This window comes from Mytilus galloprovincialis, chromosome 3 (assembly GCF_965363235.1).
Source record: "Mytilus galloprovincialis chromosome 3, xbMytGall1.hap1.1, whole genome shotgun sequence".
NCBI lineage: Eukaryota > Metazoa > Mollusca > Bivalvia > Mytilida > Mytilidae > Mytilus > Mytilus galloprovincialis.
Genome location: NC_134840.1, coordinates 84333171 through 84354511, shown reverse-complemented (window position 1 = coordinate 84354511; position 21341 = coordinate 84333171).

Below are 21341 nucleotides of genomic sequence, written 5' to 3'. Positions count from 1 at the left end.
ATCACGAAGCTACCCGAAGGTCTTACGATGGCAACACGACTTCGTGAAGACCTCGTAATCCCGTCGTGTTGCCATCGAATAAAAGTACGAAGGCGACAAGATGGAACTACGACGGCAATAAAACCAGCTAAATGTAAGTTAATTTTCGCACTAAAATACATTTAAAGTGCCATGCCCGATATGCACTGGTCAGTCTAATATGACAGTTAAGAAAGACGTTCACAAAACATGGAGCTCATATCATATGATTCTATGAGAACAAGAAAGGCGACAGCGTTGTTTCTATTAATTCAAATGGAACAAGAAGAGCAGCTATAACAGGCCCAGGATTTACTTTTACAAGTAAAATATTATTTTTTTGTCAATTTTGCATATCAAGTAACATAATGAAAATCATAAACGCGCCTCGTATACCAACACTGCAGGTACACGTATATAGGGAAACCAACTTTTTCTTCATTATTCTGATTTTTTTATGTATCGTCTGAGTTGTTGTCACACCAATGTTTTCTCCAAAGCCATTTTGTTTTCTATATGTCATATTTTGCGCATTTGTTGCTTTCCCCACATCCTTCCTTTTGTCTATATTATTATGATATTCTCCTGGAAAGAGCTCTTTTTGAATAAAAGGGATCAACGAACCCATTACCTTACCTTTAAGATAGATCAGTAAACATGGGCATAAATATGGGTGATTATTCGGACTAGTGCACACATTTTACAGTTAAAAAAAAGCAATGCCGAGCGTGGCATCCCCTCGTATGTAACATTTTGGGGACAAATATGGACACTATACTTGTATATGACACATGCAGAAAATGATAAATTGAATATGCATATTTGATACATAAACTATTTTTTTAGAAATCAACCAAAACATTCAGTAACTGGAAATACCTTTAATATTGTCTTTAGAACCAGCAGGTAAAAAATGAGCAACCAATTTCCTGTGTATTATGCTGTTTCAAGGAGAAATAACAAGTCTATCTGCATGACCTTGACCTTTGGCCTTGAATGTAAAAAATGTCAAATCATTACAAGGAGGAACAATATACATGTACCAAATGTGGTTAAAACCTTTTGAAGCATATTGGTTTTAGAGTGTCCACTAGGGTGATATTGCCTTGTATTACAAGTGCCACTGTGACCTTAACCTTTGAACTTTAAAGTCAATAGCGCTTAAGATATTCTTAACGAGTAACACCATACCAAGTTTTGAGCATTTTGGTTCTAGAGTGTCCATAACAATTTTATCTACACGCAACTTACATGTAGTAGGCGAGGGCATGCGCGTAGCTACGTTTACGTCAAAACGCCCGGGCGTACACTTGAATTTTGAAAATAAAACAAATAATCGATATAGAATAAGAAAATCTGGTCAAAAGCACATCAGCCTTGTGCTTCTTTTTTTAATGGATTGTAATTTTGAATAAAAATTGTTACTAAATTTACTCAAATAGATCATTTAATATATTTGTTCGAATCTTTTATAAAAGTCTGAATCCACGTTGAATTCTACCTTCTTTTCTTATATTTAAAGCAATTCACTATCTGCTCAGATTCGATATGCTGTTTGTATTTTTGTCGAGCCTGTGTTTTATGCCCCAATGTGGATAAATTCTTTTAAATGACTCTCCGATCGTGAAATTTTACGAAAGTTGTACAGAAACTGTTTATGATCAAAAGAGTATTCAGAGCAATATAATAATGCAATTATATCTTTAATTTTCCCGCATTTTAAGGATAAAATGTATTTCTTTCTGCAATTAATCTGAGACTACTATAACACGTGTTATAGTAGTCTCAGAATTAATAAGTGGTCGCAGTTTGGGCTTACATTTTGTTATTTCTTCTACTTGTCGAACCTTCATCGAAATTTATGAAAATGTCGAAGAAGCTTTTTCTATGACTAATGTCTAAAGCTAAAATTTTAAAAGCATTTGTTTTCGTTCATTTTTCGGTTCTTTTCTGATAGACAGATAGCTGGACTCTTCTTTACGCAATTACATGCTCAATTTAGAAACTTCATAGATTGTCGTGAAAAATTCCAGATCAAGAAAAAATTATCAAAAGAAAATTTAATTTTTTTTTTAAATCCCTGTAAAGGAATGATACATTGATTCACTTTTTGTGGAAGAAATCCTAGGTGTTCCAGAATTTTTTTTTATTGCACCTCTTAGAATATTTTTTTTTCGTGTTCATTAAAAGGTGCTTTTGTTGATTATATGCTCACTCACGGCACCATTTAAACTTATTTAAAAGTACTATTGGTTTGGACGTTTTCTCTAAAACCAATGACCATAAGGCTAGCTTCCAGTTTAACACGATGAATAAGTTAACATATTACAAAATTTAACAAACAAAAAAAATAAACCATTTAGATTCAAAAGTATGTTGTTATCAATGATTTTTTACTGACAGGAATCATTATGGTATCTCATTCTCGATAGTTTTCGGGGGCTTCGTCCCTTTCGAACCCTCTACCAACAAATGCTTTGACATTGAGCGGTTGACACCCCTCATATCCCTCGCCAGGTTCGGGCGTACACGTAAAAATGACCCAGCTACGCCACTGGAGGGGATAATAAACTGTACACGACATCGTATGGCCATCACGCCATCATCGTAATACATCGTGTAGCCTTCGTAACCCATCGTGTAGCCTTCGTGATCCATCGTGTAGGCTTCGACTGAGATATGAAGCTTAAATACCCGTCTTCGGTTAACCTTCGTATGTCCATCTATTGCTATCGTATATAATTTCGGCACCATCGTATAGACTTCGTTATTCATCGTACTTGCTTCGGTCACTTTTTGGTATTTTAACGAGATCGGGATCAACTTCGTACGAACTTACAATTTTCGCATTCGGGTGTCCATCGTATATAAAAATCGGGACAGTGTGACGCGGGCATTAGGAAACTTGTCTTGGAATTGATGATTGTATGGAACTGCAAATATGATAATTATATCTGTCGATGTCGAAAATTGAATTTTACCCACACTAAAGATTACATCAATAAAACAACTATTTTATTTTCAATAAAATACTAAGACAGGTCTTTGGTACTATATATATAAAAATATGTGGTATGAGTGCCAATGAGACAACTCTCCATCGAAGTCACAATTTGTAAAAGAGAACCATTATAGGTCAAAGTACGGCCTTCCTGGTAATTATGATAACTAAGCACACCACTGGGTCGATGCCACTGCTGGTGGACGTTTCGTCCCCGAGGGCATCACCAGCCCAGTAGTCAACACTTCGGTGTTGACTTAAATATCAATAATGTGGTCATTTTCTATAAATTTCCTTATAACAAAACTATGAATTTTTCGAAAAACTAAGGATTTTCTTATCCCAGGCATAGATTACCTTAGCATTATTTGGCCGCAACATTTTGGAATTTTGGATCCTCAATGCTCTTGAACTTGTTTGGCTTTATAAATATTTTAATATGAGTCTTATGTAGACGAAACGCGCGTCTGGCGTACTAAATTATAACCCTGGTACCTTTGATAACTACTTCAACACGGAGCTTTGGCTCACACCGAACAGCAAGCTATAAAGGGCATCAAATGTGACAAGTGTGAAACCATTCAAACAGAAAATCCAACGGTCTTATCCATATAAAAACGAAAAACGAGAAACACTAATGGAAACACATCAAAGAATAATACCATCAGCGTTTGATCGTATTATTTTACTAGTAATACCATCTGCTGTAACCATCATGATTACATTGTTTTTATATGAAGCTTTATAAACATAACCATTAATGTCTAATGCAAGTTTATATATATTACGTATATTCGTGTGCATAAATGTTCATAGAAGTTCTCCAGTGTTGAAGGCCGTACTTTAACCTATAATGGTTTACTTTTTAAATTGTTATTTGTATGGAGAGTTGTCTCATTGGCACTCACACCACATCTTCCTATATCTATAGAAGTTCTCCAGACCTACGATAGTAGCTTACTTTGTTCTCATAGCCGTCAGCGCAATACATATTTCCGTTAAATGGTGTAATACATGTGCCCAACACTCCATTTGTTAGGAGACTAATCTTTCAGATTGACTAAACAACACTTTTTCTCACTAATACTGCTGATGACCAAAATTTGACTCCATCATATGATACTCCATGACAGACATGAGAAAGAATCAAGACATTTAAGTTCAATCCATAAGATCTTTTTTCTTTGTAAGAAATAATACAGTTGCTGTTTCATTTTGTATGACAAACATGATAGAACTGGTTGATATAGCTAAAAACGGAACTACGAAAATATAAAATCTGTAAAAATGAAGATATCCAAAGGGCTCTATATATCACTGGTAAAAACAATGTAACATTCATCAATTATAAATTAATAATTTAGGTTTCAAATATCAGTAATTATCTTGAAACAATCAGTAAAATTATTAACCTGCATTAGCAAACTCATTTCATGCAATAATTTGTTATGTTCATTCCCCACCTTACTTTTTAACAATACAGTGTATTGTATTTTTGAACTATTTAAAGTTATGAATGAACTTCTGTATAATCAATTTAGTTACTTAATGTTCTCGTGGTTGAAAAGGACAATAACAATGCTTCTTACTGGATAATATCATTTATACTGCACTCGTTCTATTTGAGCAGTCAAATTGCGTTGACCGTATATTTCTATGTCATATACAGTCACTGACATGATATCACTTTTCCTCATGAATGTTTAAATAGAAATTGCCGAGATTATAATTAATTATTCATACGACCTATTCAACCTGTTCTTGTTTTCAATGTATACAACGACTCAAACTTATTTCTTTTGCCATTTTTATAAAAAAAAAAAAATATTTCACTTGTTAATATGTTTGGTCTGCATACTATAAATCATTATATTTATGCTTATTGTTGATATTTTAGTTCATTCTTAAACAAATTCGTTCACCATCGATTGCGAATTTCAACAGGTAAATGTACATTTCATCGTGTTGTATATTTCTCCGCCTGCATGATATGAGGTCTTTTTATAAAAGGGGGAAGTTTCCCAATATTTAAATCAATGATGACATTAACACATTAAACAACAATTGAAAATGGTTTTTTTTAGATTGCAGTATAAAGACAATAATAGTGTATTGACTTGACATATCAACGATATAAGGATTAAGCCTGAAACGGGGAAAACGCTCGGCTGAGCCTCGCATTTCCCCGTTTCTAAGCCTCATCCTTATATCGTTGATATGTCAAGTCAATGCACTATTATTGTCTATATATGAATTTAATAAGAACTACACTGTAACATCCTTTGAAAATTCTCTTTTCTTTCATATCAAATCATAAATGACAAATGATCAGGAAAAAAAAGATCCAAAAAGTCCTAAATAAATTTTTTTTTAAAAATGCATCAAAAATAAAAATTCTTCGGAAGCGTATTATTGCCATACAATTTTTTTTATATATTTCTTCCTATGTTTGCGAAAAAAAACGCAAATCTTTCCAAAATAAGGCTAACATAGGAAGAAATATATATAAAAAAAATATGTGGCGCTGATACGCTTCCGTAAAATCTGTATCTTTTTACAATAAAATACAAAATTTATAGAAAAGTTATGGAAATGAAAATTATCCAAGCCAACATACATGTAGCTTCAGTGTTATATAATTTCTTTCAAAATCAATAAAAAAAAATCTTTTATACAGAAAAAAGTATATCTATGTTTGAACTCCAACGATCTTTACATGGTTGATTTCGGAAGACACAAGGCTTAGTTCCAAGTCTTTCTATCTATTGGTCCTATACCCTACGAGGAAAATTTATCAACTTTTTAAGAAGAATTCTTATTTGGTAATTTCTTCTGTTTCAAATAATTTACACTATAAACTTGAAACTTTGAACTTTATTTTATTATGACATTACATTGTGATACTTATTAGGAAACCAACTGCCATTGACTCACATTTACCTCAGTGTATCCTATGAAAAGTAAATATTTCTTAAGATCGTCAACAATGCTTTATCAAACAAATTTTGTCTGTTAATACCTAAAAAGGATTTTAAAATATTCAATATACTCAGTTAATCTCTCCACTGATAATTTCGATCTCCTTCGTTTGAAATGGCAGCAGAAATACATTAAAAAAATCACGCATGCATGTTTGAATCTTAACAAAACTAGATATTCACCTCTATAATTTCTTTACTTTTTCCCTTGTGTTAAATTATATACTTTATCGGTTTTAATATTTCTGTTTTTCTCTGTGCCTGACACAAAAAAAGTGCCAAAAAAAGGGGGATTCCTGTGAGTGTCTGTCTTTTTTAGTACTTTACTCCAAATGATTCAAATGATCCTTGCAGCCGACGTTTGATTTTATTTTAATCATAAGGCCACACCAATTTAAATTCTTGTTCTACGGATTTTTGGACTCCAAAATTTGGGGTGAGCGAGCGATTTGAAAATTTAAATAAAAAAATATTTATTTTGCAAATTCTTGAGGCGAAGCTTGAAAAGTAAAAGCGAGCGATTATAATTTTTTTTTGTAAACATAAAATAGTAGGTTTCGACAATATTAAAACTTGATTTATCACTTGTACTTTGACATTTCTTTAATTTTTGAAGTATTTTTTCCCGGTTCACCAAGAAATATTTAAATCTGGTCTTTGTGTGACTGACAATGAGACAATTCTCCTTCTAAGTCCTATGCAGTTTGGGGCAACCCCTTAATGTTATAAATATCCCCTTTTTCATGTTTTATGAGTGATCAATATAAGTTATAATATATTTGTTTGTACAAAAGGGCTCATATTTTCTCAAAGAACTATACATCTATCTCGTATTAAATGGTCAAAACATGTCCAAGAATTTTGTAATATTCCTGGACTTTAACCATGTTAACACATTTACTTTAACAGTTTAATTTCAAAAATATCATAAACACCTTTTATATCAAGTAAAAAATTCATATTCCTGATTACCAATTGATTGAGTTAACCATATCAAAAACTGTGTTTTAATGACATAGACTTTTTCTTGAGGGAATAACTGTTAGTTTAAAAATTTGTTAACTTCCATTTGGTTAAAGACGTAAACCTTTGAGTCATACTAACACATTTAGATGTTGGTGTTATTAACTCTACCTATTGTATCTACATGTAAGGAAATGATACATTTGCTTTGCCAAATTTTGAAATTTTACAACTCTCACTGTACAAGGGAACTTTTTTTTACATTTTGTGTGTCTTTGATAAAAGGGATCGATCATGCAATTGCATGCATCGATTAAATACAGCAGCACATGTCCAGTCAAAGTATTTGTGCTGTTACTATAGATTGAAATAAACAATTAATTTCCCCATAGGCGAAAATGGTAGCCTTATTCGAGATACAGACTTTAGAAAGTTGATTTGTTTTTATGAATCCTTGCTAAAATTAAAGAAAAGTTATTAGGACAGCATTTTTGTCCAAAAAATATAGATTCGCGTTGCTTTTTTTTTTTAGCGTAATGTGTACTTATCTCCCATGCCTATCAATTTTGCACTTAAAAAAACGTGTCTCATTCTAGTGTTGAAAAGACATCTCAGTTCCGTAAAGGCTAAAGAAAATAATTTATTTTGCCTTTTGTATATTTGATGGATATTATATATAATTTTTGTCAGTGTTGTTGTGGCTATTTTCAGTATTGGGTTTCTTTTTTGCTAAATTTTTTTATTACTTTGTGTATTTAAGACGATTCTTGCAAATATTGTACAATGCATTTTTTTTATTTATTTAATCATGCTATACTTGGTTTTAGTAATAAAAATAACTTTAATTCAGATTAATCTTCTTTTTTTATTACCAAGAAACACATTGCACATTATGAAAACAAAATATCTTTTTTATTCCATGCCTGAGTAGGGATATTTTTATTGGTCTGTTTGGTTTTACATTTGGTCCAAAACCACAGTTATTTCGTAGTGCATTTCTTTTAGACAATATATTAAAATTTTTAAAAAATCCCATCTTTGCTTTCTGACTAATATTTTTACAGTGTGTTGTACTACTTTTGGGACAAATTATATCAAAATATGGACAATTCTATGTTAAGGGGGTCTTGAAATCTTTTGACAGCTTCAGAAGTGCAAATTTTTAACTTTTTTTTAGCTGGACCAAATCACTACTTGACTATCAAATTCATGACCCAACTTTTTTTACAGTGTAATTTCATTCCCCTACTTGCTATTTGAGGCATAAAACATGAAAAAAAAATTTGAAAGGGATATAAAAAAAATTGGCAAGTAACACACTGTCCACACTAGGGACTATATACAACGAAAATCAAAGGACGATAACTGTGTTCTCGGACCATTTGTTGAATCTTATTTTCCTTGCAGTTCGGTAATTATGTAATTTAACTTTTGAATATCAAGTTTTGGACTAGGGTTGGTTTTTTTCTATATATTCAAAAAAAATCCAATTGTTTACCCATGCAACTTTAAAACATTAATTGAAAATTTTCACATATTTTTTATACCAACACATTTAAGAAGAGAAAACTTATCAATTCTGCAAGTAAAAATGCCCCCGTCAGAAACAACTCTTTACAACTTTGTTTAGCATGTTTATCTGTTATCATAGAAATTCTTAGTATCAAATAAAATTAGTTCATTTGGCTAACTAAGTCCATATAGTTGAATAATTTTAGTTGAAAGTCGTTTTAACGTTTAACAAGCTCAAATTAAAAACTGTTTGCTAGACCTCATTTGTGATTAATGAAAGATAAATCTGGTTAATTTTCCCATCATTTTATCAAATAGGGAGATAATATAATTAGGTTTTTCATATAAAGTCTTTTCAAAATAGTTCAAATTCTTCAGGTAGGTTCCAATCATAATTGCATAGTTAGTTATCAAATCTACAAATAACATATTTCTAAACTTTGAAAACAAAAATTTGTTGTCTTTTAGAACTCATTCTGCTCGAAACTATCATCATTCTTGTGTCTCTGTTTATGTCTATACCAATAGGACCGACAATTCCATCAGCTTCTGATAGTATTGTCTTACATGTTTTCCCATCTGGTGACACCGCCACGATTTTATTGGATCTAAAAGAAGCCACATAAACAAAGCCATTGATGTCTAATGCTATTCCATTTGGACATTCAATATCCTTGTGCTTAAATGTCCAAAGTCGTTCTCCAGTCGTTTTGAAACAACTTACTTTGTCTTGTCTCGAGCTGGTGCAGTAAATGTTTCCTTTAAATAACGAAATAAAGCTTCCTCCAACTCCTATGACTTTATGAGACATATCTGTCAAATTTACTAAGGTACACTGGTCATCAAGAGCAGAGATGACAAATAAAATTTTACCGTCACCTGTTACTCCACCGCAGTTATGAGAAAGTTCAATTGTTTTAATTATTTTGTTATTTTCTATATCAACCAGAACTGTTTGCTTTAATGTTCCGAGTGAGATTGCTACTGTATTTTTTCTAACAATGCAAAGATCATATGGATTTACTTCGAATGTCACTACTGTTCTCATTAGGAGGCCCTCATTATTAAAAAGTAATAGTCGATGTTTTTTGTGATCAAGGATTAAAAAATTACTATCTTGTAAAATACTACAAGCATATATAGTTACGGAGCCAATTTTTCCGGGCATTATCACTGTTTTCAGTAAAGATACCTTAATTTGATCAACCTCAGGAACAGTATCTACTGAATGTTGTGCCTGATCGTTTCTTCCGGCTTTAATTTGAACAGTAGAAGGGCTAGTGGTGATATTTACATCTCCAAATAATTTGACATCTTGCAAAATTGATTGAAGAGCAGATGAAATTTTAATTTCTAAGTTATTTTCTTTCAAGTAATCATCACTTTGTAAATTTTCTATGTATGTTGTTGCTAAAGATGTTATCTTCTCCATTTCAGTCAAACCAAAGTACATTTGTAACTCGGTGGCATATTGTGTCATCTTGAAATATTCGGCTTGAAGTTTGTGCATTTTAACTGATCGATCTTCGATTTGTTTAAGAAGAGTGTTAATATTTGATTTAAGTTTACAGTGGTTAGATTCTAAGTCATCAACAATTTGTTGTTCTAACTTGTTTAAGTAATCATCTAAGGACTTTCTCATAGCACGAATTTTTTCAATAGCTTTTGTTTTCTGAAATTTGTTTTCATTAAGCCTGCTATTCAAATATTTTACAATCTCTTCAAAGTTTTCCGTGAGAACCTTTAAATCTTTCTCAAGTAGCTGGACTGAAACAGAAGCCTTAACGTTTGTAAGGATGTCTGACAGTGGCCTCATGTCTTGACATTTCTGGTGTTTTGTAACACACTGGACACAACATGGACATGCATGGAAAGTACAAAACAGCTCAAACTTTTTATAATGTTCTTTGCACTGGCTGCTTATGTTTTGCATGAATGCAGGAAGCTTGTGATAATCTTCAGTAGGCATGGTTGTATGGTATTTAGATGATCGTGATTTTTTGTGATGATTATCACAATCCATGCAAAGGAAAACCTCACATTCTGTGCACCAAATAACTGCTTGATTTGATACATCATCATCTTTACAGAGTGTACAGACTTCTTTACAGAATGATGAAGCCATTGTCTTTTATGTCTGAAATGTATTAATTGAAGACTAAATAAAAAGGTAAGAATCATAAAATTGAGAATGGAAAATGGTAACATGAGACAACAACCCGACCAAAGAGCAGATAACAACCGCAAGCCACATGGGTCATGAACGCAGCGAGAAAATCCCGCACCCAGAGGTGGGCCTCAGCTGGTCCCTTAATATATATGTGTACTAGTTCAGTGAAAATGGACATCATTATGAACTCAAAACATTTAATTGAACTAAAATTAACAAACATACCAAGATAACAAAGGACAGAGACTTGGGACAAGCGTAAAAAAAATCAGTAGATTATTTTATGTAACTGAGATAGAAATGAATGAAACAACATAGACATAAGGATTATTATACATTAACAGAAATAGGATAAACTATTTTGTTATGTTTTATTTTCTTAAAGGTACCAGAACTGGAAAATATAAACCAAGTTATGTTGTGCAAAGCAAATCAAAAACAAAGTCCCGAGAGGCATAGTTACTTACATATCCAAGTTTACATTTATTACAACATTGTTCGATATGAGTATGGATATGATTTAAAGAATGTTTACTTAGTTGTTAAAGTTGTGTTTACTCGAATACTAATTGATAAGGTCAGAAATAAAGTCAAATATAGCTTACATAGCGTTCATTTTTTGTACATAAATTAGTTGTCTCGTTTGAATTGTTTTACATTGTCATTTCGCGGACTTTTATAGCTAACTATTCGGAATATGTTTGCTCATTGTTAAAGACCGTACGATGACCTATACTTATTAATTTCTGTGTCATGTTGGTCCCTTTTAGAGCGTTGTTGTATAGGCAATCATACCACATCTTTTTTTTATAATTAAGACATTTGAATGCAATAAGTTAATAAATGAGTTAGTAAAACATTAGTGAAAGTCGGTGACGATACTGATCAAAATGTTTTATCTGAAAAAACAATCGTACATTTTAAAGCGCCACTAGCTGTCAACAAACTCATCATAGAAACCATGATCAAATTTTGTATTTACGCCAGATGCGCATTTCGTCTACAAAAGGCTCATCAGTAACGCTGGAATCAAAACAGTTAAAAACGCAAAATAAAGTACACGTTGAAGAGCAAAATTAATAAAAAGTTTTGCCAAATACCTGTAATCTATTCCTGAGTTAAACAAGCCTTGGTATTTCAAAAATTTAAAAGTTTTGTAAACAGTTAATTTATAAATATGACCATATCAATGATATTTCATGTCAGCACAGAAGTGCTGATTACTGGGCTGGTGATACCCTCGGGGAATTAAAACTCCACCAGCAGTGTCATCGACCCAGTTGTTGTCAATAAACTCTTCATAGATACCAGAATCAAGTTACATTTACGCCAGACGCGCATTTCGTTTATAAAAGACTCACCAGTGACGCTCGAATCCAAATTAGTTAAAAACGCCAAATAAAGTATGAAGTTGAAAAGCATTTAGGACCAAATTTCCTAAAAGTTTTGCCAAATACAGCTAAGGCAATACATTCCTGAGTTAGACAAGCCTTAGTATTTCAAAAATTCAAAAGTTTTGTAAACAGTTAATTTATAAATATGTCTATATCAATAATAATTCAGGTCAGCACAAAAGTGTGGACTACTAGACTGGTGATACCCTCGGGGAATAAAAACTCCACCAGCAGTGGCATCGACCCAGTGATTGTAAATAAACTTATCATAGATACCAGGATCAAATTTTGTATTTACGCCAGACGCGCATTTCGTCTATAAGAAACTCATCAGTGACGGTCGAATCCAAAAAAAGTTTAAAAGGCCAAATAAAGTACGAAGTTAAAGAGCATTGGGGACCAATTCATGTTCACCGATTTAACTAAAATTCGCATATTTGATTTAAATCAATGTAAAACATTCATTAGTATCCAAATTATAAAAGGTCTAAAATAAACAATTAACAAGACATGGGCTCACTAATATATAGCTGCGTTTCGTGTGTTTTTTAGTCTAAATATACACATAAATATTAATATTAATAGATATATGAACCTCGTGCAAATAGATTTTTCATTGTATGCATTGAAAAAATGAATACGTTTAAGAGGTCGTATGAAAAATTAAATATAGTTTCGGCAACTTCTGTTTAAAACTTAAATATTCATGAGGAAAAGGGATATCAGGTCAGTGACTGTATACGACATGGAAATATACAGTCAACGCATTTTGACTGCTCAAATAGATAAAGTATAAGAGAGACAAAGAATACTAAACGGACATTCGAATGCACAAGCCGGTTATAAACTGACATCTCCATGGCTAAAAAAAGATGAAGACAAACAGACATAAACAGTACACAAAACACAACATAGAAAACCAAATACTGAGCAACACGAACCCAATCAGAAATCCTGCTCTACATGTGGCACCCGTCGTGTTGCTCATGTTAGTATAAACCCGATAATAAGTCTTATTCGAAAGGTCACATTCGGGGGAAAATGGACGGGATTTCAGTTATTACGGATGGAATATATCCGTGGTCATCTGTGAATTAAGATATATAATTCAAACTTTCAGGACATAAAAAATTGGAAGTGTATACTAAAGTTGTTGCTGCTTAGTGAATGCCAAATCGTTGTATATTTCAATCCTTTATACAGAATATATTCAGCTTAAATGTTTCAACATTTTAAACATGCTTACCATGAATATTTCGATGGTGTGGTGGTGTGATTGAATCACGAAAAGGAAGTTGAACAAGTCGTACAAGGAAATTAATGTCACAAAACACTTACTTGTGAATATATACATTAATTGGCTTTGATCTCTCATTTATTTGAACATGTACTAATTGTCATTTTCCGCTGGGCAATTATTGTTTAATAGATATAGGGTAATGGTAGAGGCCATAATAAAAAAAACAGTATCATTAATACATATAGGTGATGGGTTTATAGTAAAATGGAACAAAAGCAAAAATAAACAAACGACATATAGAGGGCAAAAGACGTGAAAAAAAACGAAGTATGTACCAAGTCAGGAATATGGCAGCTGTTTTTAGTGTTCAGTTCGTAGCGTTTGATTTATTAAGTTTTTATGAATTTCCCCTTTTTGAATTTGCCTTTGAGTTCAGTATTGCAGCTATATTTCCTCCCTAAGAAACGTTAATTTTATAGAAAAATGCATTATAGGCGCTCTCAAATGTTCAATTCTTGCAGATATCAGAAAATTTAGATCAAAGGTTCATATCAGCAAGACTTGGACAAGTTTTTTTTAAAAATCAGCGCTGATCAACAAATAATTACTAAATTTGTACCGTAGAAATTTAAAGTCCCTAGTTAGCACCCTCATGTGTACAACTTTTGCCAAATCTTTAGCAAATTGATATCAAATGTTCATGTCAGCAAGTCTTTGACAAGTTTGGATACTAGCGCTGATCAATATATCTTAAAGGAGTTAGTTCCCTTTGAAAAGTAAATGTGAATGAATATCAGCAAGTTCTTAGAAGTGTGTCAACAAACTATGTGTACATGACATTGGACATAAAAGTAGCTGAAAATTACATTGCTAGCTTTTTCATGCCTGCATATCTTGATATATATATATATATATTTCTCTAATTCTTTGACAATTCATACATTTTTGCACTCATTGTATCAAAAAAATATTCAACGTGTGGTTGTCGGTGATCTCAGAAGATGATTGGATGAATTTAAGGGTCATAACCTTTATCAGCACAAAATATGCTAACTGGGTTGAGTTCAATATCGTAGCAGCTACGTAGCGGCGCTATCAATATTTATGTAACAACTAGTCTATAGCTACACGTGCAATAGTCGTAGCTGCAACGATATTGAACTCAACCCAGGTGTAAATGAAATTGACAACTTAGTAAAATGTGGAAGGCACCCCAAGGTGTTTTGGTTTAACAAAAATTTAAAATGTATTTTTTAATCATTAGAGAAACAGATTTTTACATAAAAAAACACTAACATGTCAGTATTCACCACAAAAGCTTACAAAACCTTTAAACAGACTTATTAAGAAGGAATATAGTTACGATACTGTTGTCAGGTCATTAAAGATTGCATATTTTGGCTTTAGTATTGATTCACGTATAGGGTCTTTGCATCGGAAATAAACACATTTATTTAAAAAAAAAACAGTTGTTGGCATGACAAGGGTTATGTTCTTCTCATATATTTTATGATACTATGATACTAAACCCCTAACGGGAGGGATTGTGCCTGATATTCGTATGATGAAGACATAATCTTTCAATCAGTTTAATTGAGGTCTAGAGCTGGCATATCAGTTTAATTGAGGTCTAGAGCTGGCATATCAGTTAACTGCTAGTATTCTGTTGTTATTTATGTATTATTGTCATTTTATTTATTTTCTTTTGTTACATCTTCTGACATCGGACTCGGACTTCTCTTGAACTGAATGTTAATGTGCGTATTGTTATGCGTTTACTTTTCTACATTGGCTAGAAGTATAGGGGGAGGGTTGAGATCTCATAAACATGTTTAACCCCGCCGCAATTTTGCGCCTGTCCCAAGTCAGGAGCCTCTGACCTTTGTTAGTCTCGTATGATTTTTAATTTTAGTTTCTTGTGTATAATTCGGAGTTCAGCATGACTTCCATTATCACTGTTCTAGTATACATATTTTATAAGGGGCCAGCTGAAGGACGCCTCCGGGTGCGGGAGTTTCTCGCTACATTGAAGACCCATTTGTGGCCTTCGACTGTTGTCTTCCTTATGGTCGGGCTGTTGTCGATTTGACACATTTCCCATTTCCTTTCTCAATTTTATTATAGTTACTCATGAATTATCCAATTTATCCAATCTCGATAGTTAAATTATAAATTTTAAAGTCTTCACCAAGGCTCGGACTTTAAAATTGATAATTTATCTATCTCGATTGGATAAATCTGAAAAAATCCACTGATATCAATGTAAGAATCTATATACAGATTGGTGATGTAGTGTATCTAAGGTGTTAGTTCGAATCCCGCTGAGGTACGGACAAAAATGTGTAAGCAGAAAACATTGTAATATTAAAAATATTTAGAAACGGTAGATTTGATCATTTAAATATTTTTTTATCTGCACCACATGAAATTATTATGTATATAAGATTAATGGTCAAAGATTTACAAGAAATCTTTTCAAAGGATTACACAAAATTCGAAATCTTAAATCTGAGAAATTAAAGAGTATAACATGTCCTTTTTCCTATCGGTCGTGATATCATCGCAAGACTCCAATATCAGCGCAAGGAACAATAAAGCCGAGGACTTTTTAGGGTCGAAGGATGATTCTATTGCATATTTAAAGAAGAACATGCTACAATCTTTGTATCAAAAATTTAATAAAGTGAAACGTGCGATAATGGTTATTCATTGGAAAAACACTTACGCTTTTTTTTTACACTGGATATCTTATCATAATGAAGCTTTCGAACTGATATAAACCGTAAATTTCTTGCAAATCCTAATTTCGATTATTTTCTATAAATATGAAAATAAGGAGATGTTGTATTATAGCCGTGGTGTAGTGGATATGGCATCGGACTACTTTTGAAAACAAAGGTTCCGGGTTCCATCCCCGTTCCGGGGAGAAAATTTCAGGGACTGTAATTTCGGCTCTCCCTCGACACCATTTGTGAGAATCGTTTCGAGAAACGATTATAGTCCATCGGATTGGGACGATAAATGGCTGACCCGTGTCAAGAGAGAGCAATATATTTCGCATGTAAAAACACACTTGTAGTTTTCGAAAAGAGCTGGCAATGCCACTACAAGGCAGCACTCGCATCCGCAAAGTGGAAAGGGATTAATATAAGTTGTTTCCCAATCAACTATAAATAAATATGTTTAAATTAAATTAATGAGACAATTATCCACCAAAGTTCAAATAAAATTGAATGAAGCAAAGAACCCCCTAATTATGATAATGATCTTTGTTTCTCATGCATCTTCTTAATCCTATATTGATGTCTACGAATAGGGTAGAATAACTGGTTATTTGCAAGGGGCGGAAAAAAAAACATTTTTTTGTCGTGGATAAATGACTTCTAGGCCAATCTGCAGTTCTGATATATGGAAAAGTGTATAACAAAATTACCGAATCCAGAGGCAAATTAACTCGAAAAGGGGCAAAAAAGGCTATCAATTAACAGAAGAAGTGAAAACAACTGCCATATTCTGACTTTGTACAGACGTTTTTCGAATTAAAATGGTGGGTTTAATCTGGTTTTAAATATAGCTTAACCTCCCATTTGTATGACAAGTGTTTATAGTTCCGATGTATTGATAAAATTAGGTGAGCAATCCGAACAGACGCAATCGGTTAATTTGACAAGTATTGGCATCTAGCTGTCAAAGCTGTATAAGCATAAATCACAGACATACAACACAACTGACACAAGAGTTCAAACATTTAAACAAACAAATGAATCTATAAAAGACGATAACAAAAAATGGTAATGTATAGTTCATTTAACAAAGACGCAAAAAAAAGTATTTGTAGTTGATTGTAAATTGACAATGTTTGTTGTACATATTGTATATAGTATACATTTTACTGATCTAGGACAAGTAAGGTAAAATATGAATCCAAGACTGAACAAAATAGAAACAGCGTTGTACAACCTTTTTTGTTTGAATCTGATTCACATTTGACCCGCTTGCACCAGGAACGCCCAAAGACAAACTAGATAGTGGGATTCATAAATGCCGAGTCAGGTTAATTGTCATACAATCAAAAGAAACATAATAGCATGACGGCAAAAAAAAGGGAAAACTGTCAGGCAGATAACAAACCCCCAATTTCAGCACCTAGAATCGTTATTTGACAAAACCTTGGCTCATTATTTTATTATTAAACGAGCCAATTTAATATTAATCAAGGTGTTGGGTACCACTTTAAATAGAAATAAAGAATGCCGGATATTCATTATCAGATCGGTTTTGGATCATCCCACTACGTAATATAGTCGAGTTTCGCCAACAATATTAGACAACACAAGGTACACTATATTCCGTTAATTACATTATCAAAGAGCTTGCCGTAGTAGAATAAGCCAGAATAGTAATCTTAAAGGAGTAACTTATCTTTAGTAAGTTCAAACTTAAATGGTCTATAAAAAAATTTCAATGAAAGAATATCATAAAACTTTATGTCAAATTATATTCATGTCTGGACGAGTGGTCTTTTTGTGATACAGATATTTTCGTGTTATAACTAACTCAATTGGAGCACATTTAACAACAAAAGACTAATGAAAAAAAAACACATATCAAAGTTGGCAATAGCAAGAGGGAGATATATAAAGATATATTAGCATATCAAATCATCATAGGCATGTGTAGTTTGTGTTAATCTGAAGAAGTGAAAAAGTCCTTTGGTATCGTTTGCCTCTCTCGTACATCTTTTTCGTACGTTCAAAATTCAAACATAATTATTTTAAATGGAATCTTCCTCCTGGCGAAAGATTTAAAACATTCAGTAACATATGCAGACCTATTTCAAATATTTCAAGTTTTAAAAACGAAGATATAGGCGTCGTCATTACTGATTTGGCATGACACGATCATCATTCCTTTTTCTTTGTTAATGTCTGTACCTGTAGGATTGATAATACCGTCAGCGTTTGATTGTATTGTTTTGCTTGTTTTACCATCTGGTGTCACCACCACGATAACATCGTTTCTATACGAAGCTATATAAACATAGCCATTTATGTCTAATGTAAGTCCATATATATTACTTATGTCAGTGTGCATAAATGTCCATAGAGGTTCTCCAGACTTCCGATAGCAACTAACTTTGTTCTCATAGCAGTCAGCGCAATAAATTTTTTCATTGAATAATGCAATACATGTACCCCAAACTCCTTCTAAGATTTTAGGAGACATATCTTTCAGATTGACTAAAGAACACTTTTTCTCATTAATGCTGCTGACGGCCAAAATTTGACCATCACTAGATAATCCATGACAGGCATGAGAAAGTATCATTTTTTTGGTAGTTTTGTTTTTGTCTACATCAACCAGTTCTATCAGGTTTGTCATACGAAATGAGACAGCTACTATATTATTGTTTACAGTACACAGATCGTATGGATTGGTCTTGAATGTAACCACCATTTTAATAAAGTTACCATTTTTACTGAAAAGTAATAGTCTTCGTTGCCTGTAATCGAGAATTAAGATTTTACCATCTGGTAATAATCTACAGGCTATTACATAAACCGGTTTCATTTTCTTTGGAATGTTCCACTTTTGCAGTAATGATGGCCCAATTTGATCAATTCCCGGATCAGTATGAACTAAAATGTGTGCTTGATCTTTTCTTTCATATAGAAGATGCACAGAAAAAGAGCTATCATTATTGGTGATGATATCTATGTCTCCAAATGTTTTGACTTCCTCTATAATTGATTGAAGGGAAGGTGAAATTCTAATTTCAATTTTTTTATCATTCAAGTGGCCGTCAACCTCTAAATCAGATATGTATTTTGCAGCTTCGGATGTTGTCTTCTCAATTTCTCTTAAACCAACGTAAATTTGTAAGTCGGTCGCAAATTGTGTCATTTTGGAAAAATCCTCTTGTAGTTTGAGAATTTTAATTGATCGTTGTTCTATTTGTTCAACAAGAGTGCTTATATTTGAGTTTAATTTCGAGTGTTTAGATTCCAAATCATCAAGAACTTTTTGTTCTAGCCTGTTAAGGTAATCATCTATTGATTCCCTCATATCACGAATTTGTTCAATGGCTTCTGTTTTCTGTATACTAGTATGGATTTTGTCGATTCTGCTTTTGAAATAAATCAAAACCTCATCAAAGTTTTTCTCCAGTACTTTTAAATCCTTTTCAAATTGTTGGACAGAGGCAGATGATTTAACATGTGTCAAAATATCATCCAATGGTTTCATGTCTTGACATTTCTGGTGATTGAACACGCACTGTACACAGCATGGACATGCATGGAATGAACAGTAAAGTTCGAACTTTTTATTATGGTCTTTACATCGACTACTTACTTCATGAATGAATTCAGGTTGTTCATGGTAATCTTCAGTAGACATAGTGTTGTGGTATTGAGATGACCTTGACTTTTTGTGATGTTTGTCACAATCTTTGCAGAGCAACACCTCACAATCTGTGCACCACGTGACTGCTTCGTTTGGTACATCATCTTCTTGACAGAGTGTGCACAAGTTGGTCCGTGATGAAGATGCCATCATCTTCCTGAATAAAATATATGGTTAGATGGTAAATGATACCTTAAGAATGATACAAGAAGGATGCGATGAAATCTGCAGTTTACACTTATCTTATACGACAACTGTACATTTTCCATTTAATAGAAATGTGCTATGTATTGTTGCTGCAAACGATTATTGTACAGTATTGCAACTTCTTCAATTCATCAAACCAAAAGAATTGATTCATATCTGAAAAAATGATTTTAGCTTTGATTCAAAGGATTTGGGATTTGATTGAGAATTTTATTGTTATACTTTGTATGAAAGTTCTCAAAATACGCAACATATTCAAACTTTGTTATTTGTCTTTTAGCATTTTGATTTGAGTTATGTGTACAAATAAGCCTTACTAGTGTTTTACCACAAATTTACACACATTTAGAAATGCAAACAAAACAACACGATATAAATTGAATGCGTCTTAGGCGCTTTTCTGGAATTACCTTCATCAGGAACTCTCAAAGCCTTAATTTGAAAGCCAAGGATGTATACAACCGAAACAGTTGAAGTTAAACTGTTATAATATCAATCTGGTATCTACGATGAGTTTATGTACAGCAAAATTCTTAAAGAAACACTTTTTTTTCAAATAGCCCTGGTGTGAAATTAATTCAGTGGAACATTGGTCTGCGTTTTTGTTCCGAAGTATTGTGCATTTTCACAGATACAAAAATAGTGGCATTCTCTAAAATGCTTTCTGCTGAATCCAAATAAACAAGAATGAGCCGACCACATTATTAAAGAAAACCTGTTGTCTTTGATATATTTTATTTATACATGACCTGAATTTCTTAAACGATTTGAGATTAAGTCTTTAAAAGAATATTACCTTCAAATACTTCTATTCATTCAAAATCTTAACAAATCTTCAACGATCTTTTCTCAAGCTTTGAATTACTTATCCCGAAAATGTTGCCTTATAAAAGTACAATATAAGCATAATCAACAATTTCATCTTCCTTACCGTAAATTATTTGGAAACAAACCAGTGACTACAGTAGTCATATGTCCTTACCAAGTACTAGCGTTATCTGCTATCTATTTTCTTCCTGTATAAACAAGTACTAGAATTATGTTTAAATACGTCATTTTCTTTGTGAGTTATTGATAAGATAATTGGGCATAATTTCTTTGTGATTTAAACATCTGTTTTTGAAATCTTTTATGACAATGTTTGATTATCTAAAACTAATTTAATCTACATATTTTTTTTAGTATTAGTGGCGCAAATGAAATACTTATAGGCGCAAAAGCAAAGCACCGAAATTAAGTAAATAATATTGTTATACCACTTTGAATATTCTTATGCAATATGTGTACCATAAGCCAACTAAAGAGCTGGGTAGTGATTGTTAAATGTATATTTTTGAGGATTATTTTTATTTTGTTTTTGTATAGTATACTAATGATATGTAAATCAATTCCTTTTTATCAATGTCTGATATATCATACTACCTTCTTAATTATTAGTATTGCGAATCGAGGA